The sequence below is a fragment of the Talpa occidentalis genome, unplaced genomic scaffold (genome assembly GCF_014898055.3).
Source record: "Talpa occidentalis isolate TD23 unplaced genomic scaffold, MPIMG_talOcc4v2.1 talOcc4.3, whole genome shotgun sequence".
Classification (NCBI taxonomy): Eukaryota; Metazoa; Chordata; class Mammalia; order Eulipotyphla; family Talpidae; genus Talpa; species Talpa occidentalis.
The window spans coordinates 31865441-31884238 of NW_023603184.1; the positions used below are offsets into that span (position 1 = coordinate 31865441).

The window sequence follows — 18798 nt, forward strand, 5'->3', positions numbered from 1 at the left end:
GAAACCTGATAGAAAGAGATTGCTGAATAAAGAAAAAGAATCAGGAAAAATACTGTGAGTTCCTGGACAACTGAAAACAAAGAAATATGTCATTAACATTACTTTTTCTCACATTCCACCTATCCCTTCAAACCCCACCCTTCTCATACAGTTAATTCTCTTATATTTGTTTTCCTTTTTCCCTCAAGCAGTCATACTCTGACACATCCATTTGTTTTCTTCTATTCACTCTTTGTTTTTTAACCCTCTTGCCACTTTCTTTCATTCACCCACACAGAGGACTATATGTAATGTGAAATTTAGTTATAGTTTTTTATTCTTCATCTAAGTACCTTGTGTCCTCTATTGCCAGTCCTAACAAAATCTCTCCCTCATTACCAGAAAATTCCTGTTCAGAAGTAAGAAAGAAAAACCTTGCTTAACCACCCCCAAAATGGCCCATTTTTCTGCCACCTGACAACCCATGATATCTCAATACATCTTCCTAATTCCCCAAATCTCCTGTAATTCCGTTCCCCCATTCCTTCTATCCATATCTTACCAGATAATGCTTTGAAAGCATTTATAAAAAATTTTATTGAGGTAGAATTCACATAAAATATAATTCAGGGCCTCCCCTGGTGGCGCAGCAGTTGAACGCTGGGCTGTGAGGCTGCCCACAGCCTCTGCAGCGTTGGTTCGTTCCCCGGCCACCAGCAAGGGTCCCAGAAAAAAAAAAAATATATATATATATAAAATTCACCCATCTAAGAGTGTTAAATTCAACAGAGTTTAATATATTCACTGTTGTGCAACTATCCCCACAATCAGTTTTAGGACAGCTTTTTATCATACCCCAAAAAGAAATCCCATACCCATTACCAATCACTCCCCATTTCCTTCTTCCCTGCCGGATGCCCTGAATAACCACTGATCTACATTCTGTCTCTATAGGTTTGCCTATTCTGGACATTCCACATAAATGAGATCATACAATGTGTTGGCCTTAGTGAATAACTGAACTGTCAGAATTTCATTTATACTTTTCTTATGCTTCTCATTTTGTCTTCCTTGTTACTAACGTACACATTTTATCATTCTGCTAGACTTAAGCTCCTTGAAGATTAAGTATGTTGAGAACAACTTTAATGAGTAACACAAACTCTTTTATGCAGTCATAGATACATGATAAAAATTCTTGAAAATCAATAAATGGATGAGGTTCGTTCACTATAATTTCTTCTTTTGATTTTTCTTTTTAACCTGTTCATCATCCCCTGTGATATTTTTTATTGTGAATCATTTTCTTTCTACATGAAAAATCAACAAATCTTAAATATTTTCTGTACTCTTAATAACTGGGTTTTCTTCATTTGAATTGTCTCTAGTATTATGTTGGTTCTTTCTATGGCTTTATTTCCCTTAAGCTCTTACCCTACTAAACTCAACCACCCTCTACTTACAGTAAATGAATGTTGAAATAAATAAGGGAACCACTACACTGGCACCCTTCATTCCTTCATTCTATAGATATTTATTAAGCACATTCTGTGCACCAGGAACATCTCTCTAAGCAGTGGAAATACAATATTAAATAAGATAAATGAGGCCTTGCTGCATGAAATTCTTGTTGGCAAGACAAACAACAAATGAAGCACACAATAATTAAAACAACTGTAGACTATGATTTGTGGTTGGAAAAATAAATAAACAGGTTGAAATATTAGAGAATTAGGGGAAGGAAAGATTGCAGGATTCCAGGGAACCCACAATCTATATGTATCGTTATATTCCTTCCTTTGGAAAAGGTAAAGTAAGAGATCTGTACTAATGCTTGGGTAATAAAGAATTCATTAGAAGCTGTACACTAATTCAGCAACAGCTTCAAATGGGTTGAAAAAGGAGGTAACATTTTATATAACATTAGATTATTTAATTAAAAGTACAACTCTTTTAACTAAAAGAGTTGTTCCAAATCATCACACAGTTTCAATCAACTTACATTCTGTCCCTGATTTCTTTTTTTTTTTTTTGAAGATTATTTATTTATTTATTTATTTATTTATTTATTTATTTATTTATACAAGCACTGGGTACAGTCAGAAGCGTGGGAGGGTGAGAGAATTCACCAGAGCCAGAGTGGGGAGCAGAGCAGGCAGAAGGACTGAAGTACACTGCTGAGGGAAGCAGCGGGCGGCAGGAGAGGTCTGCGCGCCATGTGGGACCCTCCTCCTGTGGCCTAGGAGCAGCCGGGGATCGAACCAGTGCTACAGAGGCTGTGGGCAGCTTCGCAACGCAGTGCTCAACCGCTGCGCCACCGGGGAGGCCCTCTGTCCCTGATTTCTACGGATAAGGCCCAGGAATAGTATGTACTTTGGTATTTCTAAAATTATAAAAATTAAGTTTTTAAATTAAGCCATTGAAGTAAAACTTGTTTATCCTTGTTGATAAATACTTTAGCTATTTTTAAATACTTAATAGTCTTCCAATTCATAGTACACCACTAGAAAATCTTTTTTCTTTCCTACTAACCTTGGACCACAATAAATTATTCTAGGCAAAAAATTTTGCTCTCTATACATTGACTCTTTGTCAAGTTCACTGTCATTCCTTTCTTCATGTTACTGGTTTACTTTTGCTTTGGGGTATTTCTGCTTTCAGAAAAACATAAAACAGATGGGTAAAAAAATATTTTTTCATAATACTATTATCACTTTAAATAATAAAAATAGATCAGTGAAAGGTGGTGGATAAAGGCAGTAGTCTACCTCCTATTTATAACCTAGTTCTTTACTCTTTCTCAGTACTCCAAAATAAATGCCAAACGAAATCCTTAATGTGGAATTTCAGCTTAAATGCTCACAAATTAAGCAAACTCAGTGTTTTACTTAAAATAGTCACTTTTTCCATTTTTTGTTTCAACCTTAAGAAATGAGATATAGTTAATTTTAAATGTAAAACTTTGTACACTATGCAAATCATGACTGTGTGTCTAAGAAAAATAACACACTTAATGAGGAATGTTAAAAAAAAATCAGAACCCATTAGTTTAAAGATACCTAGGAGCAGCCAAAGATGACAAACACACATAAAATTCAAAACATAGTGGGAAAGGGAATAGGCACTGAAACACATAAATCAGTGTTTTGAATTCTTTTTCTCTGTGGGTATAATTGTACCTTAGTTTCTTATAATGATTTATTGAGGTAAATATTCTGTATGGTTTAACAGCTACAGCTTCAAAGTGTCAGGCACACAGCTCTCCTTTATTCATGAAGCAGCTGAGTATTGGGATGTGAATTCACTTCTGTATTCTGAGACTTGGCAAAGTTTGTTTTTAAGGTCCTTATAAAGAATTCATGTTGATGCAGTCTATTCAAATGTGAAAAACACTGTGCTGTAATGAGTGAAATAGAAAACCTTTACAGTAATTCTGGAGAAAAAAAGTAAATAAATTGAAATAAGCCACACAGAATTACTTTCAGCAAAGTAAAGAATGCCCCTGAGTTCACCTCAACTATCTTTTCAGGTTTAGGGATGCCTTCAAACTCCATCATTGGATGAGCTGTTAAACTGGATATCAAATCTATTATCAATACAAAAAGAAAATGATCAGACAGAAACAGAATTAAGTTTTAATTTGTAATATTCACATAAGAAAGTTCTTTCAATTAATTTTCAATCTGCACATGCTATTACTGTGGGACCAAGGTATATTTAACAGTAACCAATAGTAACAATTGTAACTTAGTTTATTAAAACTACCATGTAACAGCTTTACAGTTTGGAGAAGGGAAATAAGTAACTTACCAAATATGTTTTCTTTTAAAGCATCATGCAAATGGAAGTTACTCATGGGTAATTAAGGTATAGAGCCCTATCTTAGAACTCATTGATCTTATACTTGTCTATGCCAAGACTTTCAGCAGGAAATTCAGATTTTTGCCAATAAATATATGTTCCTTACATGTGTTAGCTCAGCATAAAATGGAAATTCAACCTGCCTGGACAGTGGTTCTCTGGTGCATCTTGCCAGAGTGGTTTTATGATACTTCACAAATATTTACCAGTTTAAGGGTATAGGTACCAACTAAAAGTAATTTTTTAAAAAATCATTTCTAAAAGGAATCTACCTTCTGTTTCATAATGGGATTCTCTCATTCCAGGTAATGTAAGTTAGGCTTTCAACTTTTGTTCAATTGCAGTATTTCATATTATTAGAGAGATACCAATATTAATGTCTTTTGCCTTTTTACTATTTTCTCTTTAAAATGAAAAATTACCTAAAACTTCTGCCTTCTCACTAAACTACAAAATTTTTAGTTATCCTCAGAGCCTAACATAGTTGTGCATGGACAGAGGATCAGTAAATGAGGACTTACACCACATATCAACTTATTAGTGTAAAATGATTCTGAAAAGTTCTATTACTCTTCAACCAGATGACATCTTTTCTTCCAAGAAGAATAAATTTTTTACTCAAAACACACTAAAGAAATAGATTATGTCATATTTTGATATATAATTTTAGGCAAAAAAATATCTTACCAATATACTCAACAACTTGTAGTCAGAGAATGTCATCTGGAAAAATTGGGATTGTGTACCCAAAATGCTCTGCATTGCTCATAAAGATTGAAGAAGTAGTATCTTGTACAACTCTTTCATAGTGGTTTTCTGTGCTACAATTTTAAGTTTATGGGAAGTCAAGCTAATCACGAAACCCTAAAAAGTTAAAAATTGATGGGGATAAAGGGGCAGAAAGAAAATAATTTGCAAAGAATGAATACCTCACATTCCTCCTCCACCAGCCACCATCCATTATCAATTCCTACTTTTTTTCTTTTAATGACTCCCTCACCCCGAGAATCAGTTATTTCTCTTTTTTTAAGATTTAAAATTCCTATTTTTCAATTATAACTTTTCACTAAACAAAATTTTCAAAAACAAAGTGACATCTCTAAGTGAGGAATAGATATACCCTCTTCAAAGTTTCAAAAGGTATCATGAACCCAGAGAAGAAAGGAATTAATATCAGTTGAATCCAAATTTAGCATCCTAAATTTGTCAGCTGCTATTCCTAATCACATGTTAGTTCATTAAACTTTATAATAACCATATGAGAGAAGTATTATTAGTCCCGTTTCTGAAGATGATAAAACTAAGACTCAATGATGTGAAATGAAGTGTTCAAGGTTACTCAACTAAGTAGCAGTGTGAGAATTCAAATCAAATGTTGCCAAATCCAGTGATCATTTCTCTGTGATAATCTTAGTTTTACTTCTAATCAGCATTCAATTCAAATCAACAACTCCCTCTTCCTTGAAACACTGACTTCTAATAGCCTCCCAATACCATATACTCTCCTGGCTTATTCTATCCTCACTAAATCATTACCTCTTTTCCTCCACTGTTGGATCTATTGCTTTTATTTCACTTTCTACTTGACTAGGGTCCCTTAGACTCAGACCAGAGCCCTCTTTTCCTGGATTATTTCATGCATGAATTTAAATAGTATTCTTTGCTGATGACTCCCAAACATATATGTCTAGGCCTGACTTACATGAACTTCTGGTTCAAATATGTAACTGTATATTCTGTGTCTTGACATTACCACCTAGACATCACAAAGACACAAAGACAGTTTATAAGTGTCCAAAGAAGAAATCAAAAAGGAAATCATAATACCTAACCACCTAAATCTATCTATCTCCCTCCATCTGAGTAAATTCAGTCCACTAGTTGTTCAACCCAGGCACCTAAAAGTCATCTTTTATTACTCCCTTTTTCTTTTCCCCAATATCCAACCCAGCAATAAGCCCTGTCATTCCTACTTCTAAAATATATCTTAAATTGTTTCACATCTCTCCATCTCCACTACCACCATCTAAACTCAGGTTCTCAGCAGATTCACTTCTATTTTTGAACCTCCTCAAATTTATTCTCCATATTTTAGTAAGTGTGAGTACCTTAAAACATCAAATCAATCATTCTTCTACTAAAAACCCTACAATAACTTAACATTTAACTCAGGATAGAATCTAAGCTTCATGATCTACAAAGCTCTATCTTTCCAATCTCATCTTATGCCACTCTCGCCCCTTTTCACTACACTCTAATTCATGGTTGTTTTCTTTCAGCATCCAGAACACCCTAAGTTCTTTCCAGCTTCAAGACTTTCCAAATGCTGTTTCTTGTACCAAAAACACTAACCCATTAGTTACCTAGATAGTTCCTCATTTTTGAGTCACTACCTCAAAGAGATACAATGTGTCCTGACCCACACTGTTAAGAATCTCTTGCTTATTTCTCTATGGCATGTATTATGTTTTGTAATTGTCTTATGTACTTACAGCTTTCATATCTACTAAATTAGAACTTAAAACTACAACTTAAAACTACACAAAGCTAGCTTATTTATACTGTTAATTGTTATTACAGTGCCTGCCACAACATTGCTCTCATTGCTTTCTGAATGAACACAAACCAAATGTGTCTGATTCCAAAACCAACGTTCTTTCCATTATATAATGCTGCCACCTTAAAGAACCATTAGAAATCATCTAGTCCAAACTTCTCACTTTACAAACGCAAAAACTGAGACACAGAAAGACAAGTGTTTTGCCCAATGACACACAGTAATAGGCAACAGAAACACAATAACCCCAGGCTTTCTGACTTCTGACCCAGGCTTTTTTCTTGTATACCACATTGCCTTATGCTAACAGCACTTAAAAATATGCCTATATTTTCCATAAGTAACCAAAACTATCAGGAAAAGAATTTTTTTTTATTTTTTAATTTTTTTTTAAAAAAATTATTTATTTATTTATATTTTTAAAGATTTATTTATTTATTCATATAAGCACTGGGTACAGTCAGAAGTGTGGGAGGGTGAGAGAATACACCAGAGCCAGAGCAGAGAGCAGAACAGGCAGAGTGACAAAGTACACTGCTGAGGGGAGCAGCGGGCGGCAGGAGAAGTCTGCACAGTGCGCGCCATGTGGGACCCTAGCCCAGCGGCCAGGGATCAAACCGGTGCTGCTGAGGCTGTGCGCAGCTTCGCAGCCCAGCACTCAATCGCCTCAGATAACACCCAAAAAATGAAAAAATACTGCAATAATAGTACACAAAGCATTTGGTTGTCAAATCTTTCACAGTTATTTTTGTTTTTATAAGAAAAACTGAACATATGAACAAGTGGTTTTCTATATTACCTAAATAATTTACTTCACAATAGAAACAAAAATTTTCTTTCATATGGATAATATATTTAGAATAAAGTTTTCTGAGGGAAATTATATTTTTTCCTAAAATTTCCCAATAGCCAGTCTGTCTCTAAAATTCATACAAAATATAAAATTCACATAATTTTGAAAGTGAACAAGAAACTAAGTTAAACATCTATATTAATAATAAGTACAGACAAAAGAAAAAAAAACAATCAAACTAAGGAGGCCTATACTGCCTACTTCCACAGTCTCATCACTGGCCTACAAAGCACTTAGCCATGTGTCTAGTTACTCAGTTCATGAATCAGTGCAGCCTATTTGTCATAACTGCATATGCCTCCAGTTCTTCTACTCCTCCAGAACCCAATTCAGATAGCTACAAAACCATCTCAAGATGCTACTATCAGGCCTCCCCGATAGTGGTGCAAGGGGTTAAGCACCGCACTGTGAATGATCCGCAGCCTCTGCAGCACGAGCTTGATCCCCAGCCAGCTAGGGAGCAACCCACATGGTGCAGCAGGCCTCTCCTGTCTCGCCCGCTGCTCCCCTCAGCAGTGTACTTCGTTGATCTGCCTGTTCTGTTTCCCACTCTGTCTCTGGTAAATCCTCTCACTCCCAAACCCCTCTGCATCTCTGGCCCGTACCCCAGCTCTTGTATGCATAAATAAATAAATCTTTAAAAAAAAAAAAAGATGCTACTATCACCTGATAACTGATGGAGGAAACTTTTACCCAATTTTTCTTGACCAACAACTTTTTACTTTAATATTAAGCTCATGTGTCTACACTCACTCTTCACCTAATTGTGTACATGTTTTTACATTTCCCCAGTAAAAAGCTAGAAAAATAACCTATCATAAAACATTTCACCCTTAAAAACAGCTATGTTTCCATACACTTCCTTGTCTTATAAAGAACTATACATAATTTCTCAAAAGCATTAGAAATAATAAAATGTAACTTTTTACTTTTAGCATCAAAATAGTATTTATTACTGCAAATGACAAATATTTCAGCTATGTTATAGTTCTAATAGGTTTGTGTAGACTATGCTAGTGAGTGAGACATTGTTTACTGCACTGTTCTATTAAAAAAAATTGCTTCTATGGAACTTTTGTTTGATAGATTTCCAACTTCCCTATAAAGTCACTATGATAAACTTCAAAGTTTATCTGTTTGAGTTGCTAAAACAAAAATATCATAGACTGAGTGACTTGAACAATAATCCCCCTGCACCCTCCCCTCCACACAACACTCACACACACACAGAGAGAGCTTGGGAGCCTAGGATATAAACCCAAGATCTGTGACAGAGTATGTGTTCGTAAAGAACCCACTTCCCATTTCATAGGCAACTGTCTTTTTGCTATGATTTCTCATGGTGGAAGGGGCAACAGAGTGCTGAGGGCCTCTTCCAAAGGGGCACTAACCCCATTCATGAGGGCTCTACCCCTGTAACTTAATCATCTCTCAAAGATCCCACCTCAGTATGAGATTTCAATATGAATTTGAGGGTACATAAACATATTTATAGCTAAGTTCTTTTTGTTCTGGAAGTTCAGTCATGCTTTCTGTTTTTCCCTCATAAAAATGCCATAATTATAATATATACTTTTGTTATTTACCTACCAGTTTTTCTGAATGCTGTGTTTTTTCATTGGGTCTTTTTAGTTCACCAGATGTAGTTCTTGCTGCCACTCATTAGAAAATACAAATGTATTAGATTTCTGATGATTTAAGGCTCTGGTTTTAAAGTTGTCATTTAGAATCTGGCAAAATAGTCCTGTTGGAAAAGTTTCAAAAAGTAAATTTCAATAATACAGTTCAGAATTCTTCTTACTCACTTTAGAAACTCAAAAATTTCTATCTCAAACATAAACAATCCCCTATGAGTATGCATTACAGTGTAATACTGCTAAAAGCATGAGTAAATAATGTCTAACATGCAACACTCTCCCATTCTATCATGAAAAGTTGAAACCTGTGCTGTCCAATAAACCTGTGGCTTATTGGATACTGGAAATGCCTTCATTGGGATGTGTTGTAGTATAAAATATACACAGAATTTTTGAATACTTATAAATATATATTGCATGTTATATTTAACATAATGTATAAATAATATAAAATATCTCAATTTTTATATAAACTACATGTTGAAATGATACTATTTGGGATCTATCAAGTTACACAAAATACATTATTAAAATTAATTTTCCTTTTTTTAGTGTTACTAAGAAGTTGTAAATTATATGTGTGACTCACACTGTATTTCTATAGTACACTGAACCACTGTAATAGAGTTCTGCTGTGCCTAGATTCCTCCTCTCACAAAAGACTAAATTTTCCTCATGGTGATGATGATGATCATGAAGGTAATAGTAATCTCTTAAACTTTACCAAGCATTTTCAAATATATGACTTCATTTTGTTAGGGGGATAGGATGTCCTGAGCTAATTTTATGCAGGCTTTGTGGACTCCACCCCCACTCCAGACCAAAGCCATCAAGACATTGGGAAAGACAAATCCCGTCACCACCAAAGGGAAAGTGGCTGAGATCTGAGGGTGGAGTTAAGCAGCCAGGTTTGGTATAAAAACCAAACACGTGGGCCTTGGGGGCTCTCGCTCTCTCACTTGCCTCCTGGCTTCACAGCTCCTGGCTTGCAGCCAGCTCTCAGAGTGCCATTTGGGATTCCAGATCCGTGGATCAGGTAGGACGCGTTTAAAATTTTGTCTCCCACTTTTCTCCCTGGGTTGTACATTTCCTCATTTGCCCTTCCCTTGTAAATAAACCTTTTATTAACCTTTCATGTGTGCCTGCAATAGAGTATTGATAAGTCCTTTTAAGCACGTGGGTAAGGATCTCTAGTCAGGCAACCCATTTTGTATCGGTGCTGCCCTGTAACAGTTTGGTGCCCAACGTGGTTTCCAAGTTACACCCCTGTAACAATTTGATTCTCTTGACCTTCTATATTGCTTTAGTACCTCCCTCCATAGCACCTCAAATCAGCATCACCTAGGATTACCTACATTTTTATAATGCTTTGGGGGAAATGTATTTTCCAGAATTGAATTAAAAACAAAAAAATACATATATCAGGGTACTGATATATGATAGTAGACAAAACCTTTCAGGATATCCAGATTTCTATAGTTAAGTTACTTTTGGGTATTTGTTTTCTCCCAAGTAAATAGCTTTTGATTAATGTGTTTTAGTAAATAGCCCATAGAAGCAAGGCTCTTCAGTGAAATATATGCTTTCAATGAGAATTAGCCCAAAAAAAAAAAAAGGCGGGGGGAGAGGAGGGATGAAAACATTATAGGAACAGATAATATATACTAAACTCCTCTCTGCTCTAAACAGAAAATACTACATTCAAGAATATTGCAACAGCTAAAGGATTTTATTATTAGAATAGTACAGGGAGTAAAAGAGAAAATGAAAACAACAGTTCAATGATTTTGAAGTTTTACTTTTTTCCAATCACTCTCAGTTCTCTCAGGGCACAAAAATCAGCAAAAAAAAAGGGGCCTCGCTGGTGGCACAAGGGATTAAGCACCACACTATGAAGAAATCCGAAGCTTTTGCAGCACAGAGTTCAATCCCCAGCCAGCCAGGGAGCAACCCCATGGTGCAGCAGACCTCTTCTGTCTCACCCACTGTTCTCCTCAGCAGTGTATTTCACTCAGTCTGCCTGTTCTGTTCCCTGCTCTGTCTCTGGTGAATCCTCTCACTGCCCCCCACCCACACCCCCGGGGCCGCCACATCGCTGGCCTATACCCTAGCTCTTGTATGAATAAATAAATAAATCTTTAAAAAAAAACACCACATCCTCGCCAACATTTGTTGTTGCTTGTTTTCTTGATATGTGCCATTCTTACTGGTGTAAGGTGGTATCTCAATGTGGTTTTAATTTGCATTTCCCTGATTATAGGGGATGTTGAACATTTTTTCATGTGCCTATTGCCCATTTGCATTTCCTCTTTGCAGAAATATCTTTTAAGTTCTTCTTCCCTTTTCTTGACTGGATTGTTTATTTTGTTTTTGTTGAGCTGTGGGAGTTCTTTGTATATCTTATCAGTCCCTTATCAGTTGACTGGAGTGCAAAGATTTTTTTCCCAATCAGAGGGTGTCTCTCTGTTTTGGTTAATGTCTCTTTTGCTGTACAGAAGCTTTTCAGTTTAATGTAATCCCAGGTGTTTATCTTTTCCTTGACTTTCTTTGCTTTGGATGATGAGTCTTTAAAGACGTTATTGTGATGTGTCTTGTGGTGTTTTACCTATATTTTCTTCTATATATTTTATGGTTGCTGGTGGGAATGCAAACTGGCCCAACCACTATGGAAAGCTGTCTCGAGGTTCCTCAGTCTACTAAAAATGGAGCTACCATATGACCCGGCAAGTCCACTACTAGGAACCTAACCAAAGGACACAAAAACTTTGATTCAAAAGAACACCTGTACCCCTATGTTTATTGCAGCACTATTCACAGTAGGTAAAACCTGGAAACAACCCCAATGCCCAAAAATAGATGACTGAATCAAGAAGATGTGGCATATATACATAATGGAATATTATTCAGCAATCAAAAAAGATAAACTCATGCCATTCGCAGCAACATGGATAGAACTAGAAGGAATTATGCTCAGTGAAAAAAGCCAGAAGGAAAAAGAAAAATATTAGATGGTTTCACTTATAGCAGGCATATAGGGGAACCCAATAAAACATCAGTGTAAACAAAATATATCAGTACAAAACACAACAAAGCAAAAACAGACAATTATAAATCAGAGACATACTGCAGGGGAGGAGGAGGGAGAGGGATCAGAGGGAGGGAGAGAGGAGCACTCGGGACTGAGGTGATGGTGCACGGGTGCATTGATGAAAGAAACTCTATGGGGGCTATACCTGAGGGGGTGGAGGGAAGCAAATATTGTTTTGTTTAAAAATGAACAATTATGTAAAAAATAAAAAACATTTAAAAATTTTAAAATTAAAATAATAATAATACAAAAAAAGTGAAAAAAATCAGCCAAAAAAATCAATTGCTTTTTCCTGTATCAAATGATAGATAATGAGAAATTCCAGAGTCCTAGTCACCAATGAGAAGTTCTATGACATTTTAAAAAATAGGCATTAGTAAGCTTAAAATCAGTAAGCTTATAATATTTATTAATTAGTAAGCTCATAATATTTTTTCTCCAGGGGAAGTTCAAATACTCATATTAGACAGTAATTTTTTCTAATAATCATAAAATAACTGTTCAAATTCTATGACATGAGCAAGTGGGACTATAAATTGGTACATGTACTTTGGGAGAACTTTTCGCCCTATTTACTATTCCCAAACATACACCCAACAGTGATAGATGCACATATGTATCAAAAAAATTTTTTTTAATACTAAAGCAGCTTTACTCATAACAGGCAGAAACTGGAAAGAACTTACACACCTATCATCATGTAAATTCATACAATGGCATACTATACAAAAATAAAATGACCCAACTACTATCCCATAACAATAGTGATGAGTCTCACAAATATAACCGTGTGTAAAAGAACCTAGATTTAGGGCCTCCCCGGTGGCGCAGCGGTTGAGCGCTGGGTTGCGAAGCTAACCGGCCTCTGCAGCGCCAGTTCGATCCCCGGCTGCTCCCCGGCCACTGGAGGAGGGTCCCACATGGCGCGCAGACCTCTCCTGCCGCCCGCTGCTCCCCTCAGCAGTGTACTTCAGTCCTTCTGCCTGCTCTGCTCCCCGCTCTGGCTCTGGTGAATTCTCTCACCCTCCTGCGCTTCTGACTGTACCCAGTGCATGTATAAACAAAACAAACAAACAAAAAAATAAATAAATAACATGCCTCTATAAAAAAAAAAAATAAATAAAAAAAAATAAAAAAAAAATAAAAAAAAAGAACCTAGATTTAAATACATACTGCATGCTCTATTTAAATACAACTCAAAAATAGGGAAAATTAATTTATGTTTTTGGAAGTCAAGATATCTTTGAGGAGCAAGATATCTTTGAGGAGCAAGAGAAGGTACTAAGGAGGTGAGAAAGTAGAGTTAAGGGGTACTGAAGCTGTTTTATTTCTTGACCTGAGCAATGGTTACATAGCTATGTCCATTTTATAACAATTGAGCTATGACTTATGACATTTATAACATGCATTTTTCTACATATCTATTATATTTCAATGAAAATATTTATTTAAAAATAATATTCTGTGGCTATACTGAAATTTTGTTTTATATTATTAATTAGATTATCATTTAGAATTTAGGAATATTTTGTTAAATTTATTTATTTTTTAAAGAGGATTTTATCCTTAACATTACTTTTATCTTTCTTAAAATTCACAAAATTAGAGAACAGAGAACAAATTTAGAGATGAAAGAAACAGAATAAGCTAGCTTGACTCTGAGAGCAGTTAAATGAAACGAAAATTCACAATTTCCATAATACATTGCAGGACCTTTAAAGTTTTTAGCTACAGTTAGACTCCATTAGAGAAACTTGGTTGCCTCTACAATATGAATAGTTTATAATACTTAAACAATAAAAACTACAAGTCACTGAATGTTAGTCAATCATTCTATTTCTATTAGAATAGAATAGAATCATTCTATTTCTATTACAATAAATGACTAAATCGTAAAACAAGGGAAGAAAGTCGTAACTGGATACTTGGTGAGATACTTTATAAGAATTGGCAATCCATGTCTTGTAGTGTGTAAACATGTTTTAAAAAATTATTTTTATGAAGGCATATAGAATATTTTTGTGTTGAACCAATACTATATTAAAAACAGTAGTCTCAGTGCACATTACCTCTTTCTCTTTTACTTTTTGCAACTTATTTGTAAACAAGTTTAGGGACAGCAAATTCAAGTTATTAATTCCTCCTGGAAATGCACCTACATTTGAGCTACTAGCATTTTACAAGATTCAAGGGTATAACCACTTATTCTATTTGTATCCTTCAGACTTTCAAATATGGCAATTCTTCCTCTTTGTCCTATTAAAAGAAAAGAAAGAAGACAAAGATGCTGTTCTTCTGGCTCAGAAATTTAAAATAAGCTATGGTAACATCCTTTATGTCTGATCTTTTCCTGTTTAATTTTTTTTTAACTATTTTGTTTTGGGGGAGGAAGATGAAGGGAGTTCTAAGAAAAGCTTTCATAACAGGTTCAAAAGTATAAAAGCCATTTCAAGCTCTAGACATTTGTAGCCTTTATTTCTTTAGTCCTTGAAAGGGCTTTTTAAATGTTAACAGCTAGGATAGGACTGCTTTCCTACACTGAATTCCAGACTTCATTTCCTTTGTAGTCTTGGGTACTTCCCCGCCCTCAATCCCCCAATAACCTCCATGCCAGCTTCTTTTTCAAAACAAAACAAACATCAACAATAAAAGTATTTCATTCATCACAGTGTCTGTACAGGCAGAATTGTAAGATTCAATACAGAGTAGCCACCTCTTGTAATTTAGAGAATTCAAACAATTTTTGCTTTAATTATGTTCAAAACAAGGCAAAAGGCCCAAAATGGAGTCACTTATGCTAAGTGCCAAGTCACTAAAACAAGACTTAATTATAGTTTTGGCCTTTCTCAGAAATGGAATCTTAAATTAGTCAATCAGGAATCACTTGGTCAGCACTAATGAAATAATATGCCTGACAGATGAAATAATATGCCTGACGGATCCCTGCTATCCCCTAAAGTAAAGTGACCTTACCACACCACTCCAAGTTTTCTTAGTATAACTTGTCTATAAAAATGATTTTGCACAGGGCCTTCCTGGTGGCGCAAGGAGTTAAGCACCGCACTATGAAGCTATCCACAGCCTCTGCAATACCATGTTCCATCCCTGACCAGCCAGGGAGAAACCCACATGGCTGGCGCAGCAGACCTCTGCTGTTGCCCGCTTCTCCCCTCAGCAGTATTTCACTCAGTCTGCCTGTTCTGTTCCCCACTCTGTCTCTGGTGAGTCCTCTCACCCCCTGCATCTCTGGCTTGTACCCCAGCTCTTGTATGCATAAATAAATGTCTTTTTAAAAAATGATTTTGTACAGCTACTCAGAGCTCCTTTCCGTCCACTAGATGGGATGCTGTAAAAGTTGAATAAAACCAGTAAGATCTTTAAAATATATTCAGTTGAAATTAGTTTTTCAAAAATTTCTTCTGTATTTGGTGATTTCCTTTGCCTATTTAACATGCTTTCATTTTTAAAATGGCCTACCACCTGCAAGTTTTTAGAGCTAAAATAGTCAAGAAGCATTGTTAGCTCCCTCTCTCTAAAAATGCTGGAATACAATTTTCAAAAAATACACATCTAGATGGTGATCATTTGTGTATCTTAAATCCTTAAAAATTAGACCTAATATTGGATATAGTATTATTCTACCTTAGAAAAGAAACATATAAATAAAAAAAATAAGTCTAAATCACGGTATTCCAAGGTCTTACCAGTGATTATTGTTTCTGGATGGTGATATTATAAATGTTTCACTTTAAATTTTTTTCTTGCTTATAAAGTATTTTATCTTAAGTGTACATGCATTTTTGTGATAAAGGAAAATACTATTTGATTTTTAAAATAAGTACTATTTTATTACTTTTCAGCACATCATATGGGTAGTTCTTAAACATACATATAGATACTGATACTTGTATATATGTAGAAAAAATCTAAAGTATATTTTTTAATATTTTACTCTCTTCACATATATTCTTGCTTAATAAAAGTATTTTTTTATCCCCTTTGATCCGTTCCTCTCCCTTCTTAACTACAGAAACCTCACTTCATGTACTAATGTTCACAGTTTTCATAAATAGTTTTGTCAAAGTATATGCTGTGTAAACATCAGCACTTGTCTTTGTCATTCTGACTTGCTTTACTACACATATTTCCCCTTGAACTCCTTTCATTTTATTCTATCTGAAACATCACTTTAGATAGAATATTCATTTTGATCATATTGCTTCTCACCATCTATGAATAAGGAATGACATTTCATCTCCTTATGTCACAATCTAAATTCTTTAATAACATGGCAAATTCTTTAATAACATGGCAACATTTCATCTTTATTTATAGTGGAATTGTATGCTGAAGTGTAGATATACCACATCTTCTTGATGCAATTTTCTATAGATAAGCATTCAGGTTGCCTCCATGTCTTAGCTATTATAAATAGTGCTGCAGCAAACATCGTACAGTAGTTTTTTTTAAAAAAAGATTTATTTATTTATGCATACAAGAGCTGGGGTATAGGCCAGAGATGCAGGGGGTGAGAGGATTCACTAGGGACAGAGTGGGGAACAGAATAGGCAGACTGAGTGAAATACACTGCTGAGGGGAGCAGAGGGCAAGACAAGAGAGGTATGCAGCACCATGTGGGTTGCTCCCTGGCTGGGGATCGAACTCGTGCTGCAGTGGCTGTGGATTTCTTCATAGTGTGGAGCTTAACCCCTTGCGCTACCAGGGAGGCCCAGTATATAGTTTTTTTGAGTTGGTTTCACGTTCTTCGAATAGACGCCCAAGAATGAGCTTCCTAGATTATGTGGTATTTCCATTTTTAGGGGTTTTTTTTATGGTAAACCCAAGTCACTTTCCAAAATGGCTTAAGTTTACATTTCCACCAACAAGGTAGTAGAGCTCCTCTTTCTGTGCATCCTCTCTAGCACTTGCTGAAGATCTTTTTTGGGGGTTGAGGGAAGCATCCTCACACTTTTGTTTATTTCAAAAGTATACTGATGTTTTGTGCAGGGATACAAATTAGCAATTCATTGGAGGTTTCTTCTGTGGTTGCTGTCTTTTTCTTACTGAATTTTATTATTTACTAAAATATTCTATTTCCCCTTTGCACACTTCCCATCCATTCAGTAGATTGTCTTTTTTAATCTACTTATATTTTGCTTGGCTATATAAGAGCTTTTAAATTTGAGGTCATCCCAATTGTTTATTTTAGTTTTTATTTTCTTAAACATAGTGGTTGAGTCTCCAAAAATATCTTTATCATTGATGTCATGGAATATATATCCAATGTTTTCTGATACCTATTTTAACATTGTAGATGTTATATCTAAATCTTTAATTCATTTGGTATTTACTTTTGTGCATGAAATTAGAGAGCAATCAAACTTCATTCTTTTACATATGGGGCCTGCCAGATTTACCAGCACTATTTGCTAGAAAATCTCCTTTACCCATTTGGTTGTGGCTGCTGTGCCATACATTAAGTATTGACATCTATGTGGATTTATTGCCAGGCTTTCAATTCTGTTTCATTGATTTGTGTATCTATTTTTTATTCCAATACTATATTGTTTTAATTACTGCTGCATTTTAGTATAGCTTAAAATCAGGTAATGTGATGCCTCCATTTCTCTTCCTTTCCCTAAGATTTTCTTTTGTTTTCAAGGCTTTCTTATGGTTCCATACAAATTTCAATATTTTCTCTTCAAATTTTTTTTTAAGATTTATTTATTTATTTATTTATTTATTTATTTATTTATTTATTTATTTATTTATTTATACAAGCACTGGGTACAGTCAGAAGCGTGGGAGGTTGAGAGATTTCACCAGAGCCAGAGCGGGGAGCAGAACAGACTGATGAAATACAGTGCTGAGGGGAGCAGTGGGCATGGCAGAAGGGGTCTGTCGCGCCATGTGGGACCCTCGCCCTGTGGCCAGAGATTGAACCAGTGCTGCAGAGGCTGCGGGCAGCTTCACAGCCCAGCGCTCAACCGCTGCACCACCAGGGGAGGCCCTCTCTTCAATTTCTTTAAAGAATATTGTTGGTAATTTGATGAGGTTTGTGTTAACTTTATATATTACTTTTGTCTTTTTTTTCTGACCCCCATATTCCTCCTATAAGTGAAGCCATTCAAAATTTTTCCTTTTTCTTCTGATTTATTTCACTGAGCATAATCTTTTCTATCTCCATCCATGTTGCTGTGAATTACATGAGTTTATCTTTTTTGATTGTTGAGTAGTATTCCATTGTGTACATATACCACATCTTCTTGATCCAGTCATCTGTTTTTTGAGATTTTTATGGGGATTACACCTGAAGGGAGAAATCAAACATCATACAAAAATGAACAATGATGTAAAAAATAAAAATAAAAATATTCAAAAATTTTAAAAGACATTAGATAGAATATTCATTTTGATCATATTGATTCTCACCATCTATGAATAAGGAATGCCATTTCATCTCCTTATGTCACAATCAAAATTCTTTAATAACATATTATAGTTCTCATTATATTGGTCCTTCACCTCATTGGTTAGGTTAATTTTGAGGTATTTAATTATTTTTAAGTAATGGTGAATGGAATTACTTTCTTAATTTCTTTTTTCATTTGGTGTTTGTATATGAAAATGCAACAGATTTTCTTATGTTGATTTTTGTAAACTGACACTTTGCTGTATTCATGTATTATTTCTAATAGATTTTTGGAGTCTTTAAGGTTTCTATATATAACATTGTATTACATGTGTATAGTGATAATTTCACTTCTTTTCCAAACTGGATTCTTTTGCTTTTCTCTGAGTGCTCTAACTAAAATTTCAAATA

At 35.1% G+C, this 18798-nt stretch overlaps 1 long non-coding RNA gene across 2 annotated transcripts in view; it reads right to left on the reverse strand.

The window, feature by feature from the left end:
• Window positions 1-18798, reverse strand: part of LOC119255501 (uncharacterized) — a 41391-nt gene that overhangs the window by 16141 nt on the left and 6452 nt on the right. Inside the window, exon 3 of one of the 2 annotated variants that reach the window (XR_005127485.2) lies at window positions 8841-8994. This is a non-coding gene — a long non-coding RNA (uncharacterized LOC119255501). Of the gene's footprint in view, window positions 1-8840; window positions 8995-17990; window positions 18286-18798 lie in introns of those variants that run through there. The other variant, XR_008553486.1, reaches the window with a different exon arrangement.